Here is a 1,583-nt window from a genome sequence, read left to right on the forward strand (position 1 = left end):
ACAATAGCAAACATTTCAAAATAATTATCAACATAATTCAAGTCCGAACTTGTTGCAGCCAGGCGGTGAGTGTATGAGTGAGTGTGAATGACGACATGCTGGGGGAACTGGGAAGGGCTGGGAGGAGATATCAGCAGGACTGTTCATGTTTTCTATAGTGGCTGAATCTCTCTCTTCTGGTCACTAATGTGCTGAAATGCGTATCTGGGAAATAGTCTTGTAATGATGATGGTTATCCCCTTTTCTCCCTCTATTAGGCAGCAAAACGGTGATCGGCTTGGACGGGGCAGGACCTACAGTCACTGGCACTAAGGTAAGTTAGTTTTCTTGGCATGTTTCCCTTGCACTGGAACCAGCCTCGAGTTCATATCAGCACAACCTGTCAGCAAATAGCGATTTATGACACACACTGATGCGGAGGGAAAGGAGGGTCAGTGAATGGAAGTGTTATATATTCTCCTGGCTGGGGCTGCCTGTTTTACCAGACACATTATCTCTTGTCTTCTTCCATGTGCAGTTTTGATAACAGTGACATTTTGGGTCCATTCAAAGTTGAGGGAAGAGAGTCTCAGATAGCTATTCGGTTCAGTGACATGATGCCAGCACAAGTTGAATTTTCTACCTCCAATAAACAGCTCACATCCCCTTCCTCTTTGTTCTGTTTCATGAGCCTTGCTAAATGGTTTTTAAAGAGGAAAAGAGAATAACATGGAATGAAAAGATGGGAAGCAAGGGAAGTTTGTTTTACCTGAATGTATGTCTTTTTAATTCTACTGATTTCCAGATTGCCTCAATCCAGAGCTAAGGCCATTTTGCAGTCCTCGAGAACCACCCCCACTGGCCCCACACCCCCGGGCTTGCTCAAATGCCAACTCCTCTTGCCAGGCAGGGGGTGGGCAGGCCATGTCAAGATGTTATAGCCATGTAAAGTGCTATCACCGTGCAGGTTAGTTTCCTTAAATTTTGTCTCTGGGTTCCTCAGCCTCTGGTCAGCCCTGCCTTTGCTGTGGATCTTCCTTCTCCCTTTGTCACAGTGATGTGTTTCTCTAAATCCATTCTTTCTCTGTGTGCCAGCCCCTAGGACACTGATGCATTGTCTGGTGAGGTCTGAGCCCATCTGGAGCTAAGGATTGTTGGGGCAGGTGCCTCTGACGGACGGGCACTGCAAAGAGCTTCTTGGAGCCTCGGATATCTTTAAAAATGGGACTGCCCCCAGAAGGAATCAGACACGTTAATAAACCACAGCCACAGTTGTTAACTCCTGACAGGGCTTCACAATGAGAAGAGGAAATGGTCAGGTTTAAGGACTGGCCCTGGGAAGTCCTCTGGATCAAATTCCCTTGTGGCTTTGGCTTTGCCTATAAAATTCCCTAAAGCACAGCTGAGCAGAGATTCATCCAGGCCCACTGACTCAGAGGAGTTAAGTCAATTGGTTCATCTTGAAGNGAGTGAATTGGTTCATCTTGAAGCACCGTGCTTATATCGCTCAGTGAATCTAAAGCAAATTTGTCCGCTGGACACTTTTAAACCTGTTAGCAACTGGGTGAGCTTTGTGTCAAGAATGGTGGCTGTTCTGTGTTCAG

The 1,583-nt window shown here is 46.3% G+C and overlaps 1 long non-coding RNA gene across 1 annotated transcript; it reads left to right on the forward strand.

The window, feature by feature from the left end:
• The first annotated feature begins 24 nt into the window (after positions 1–24).
• Positions 25–1,408, forward strand: LOC117798134. The gene is made up of 3 exons (XR_004622836.1): positions 25–313; positions 785–946; positions 1,075–1,408. It is a non-coding gene; the product is annotated as an uncharacterized LOC117798134 (long non-coding RNA).
• The last annotated feature ends 175 nt before the right edge of the window (positions 1,409–1,583 follow it).

This window comes from Ailuropoda melanoleuca, unplaced genomic scaffold (genome assembly GCF_002007445.2).
Source record: "Ailuropoda melanoleuca isolate Jingjing unplaced genomic scaffold, ASM200744v2 unplaced-scaffold26191, whole genome shotgun sequence".
Classification (NCBI taxonomy): domain Eukaryota; kingdom Metazoa; phylum Chordata; class Mammalia; order Carnivora; family Ursidae; genus Ailuropoda; species Ailuropoda melanoleuca.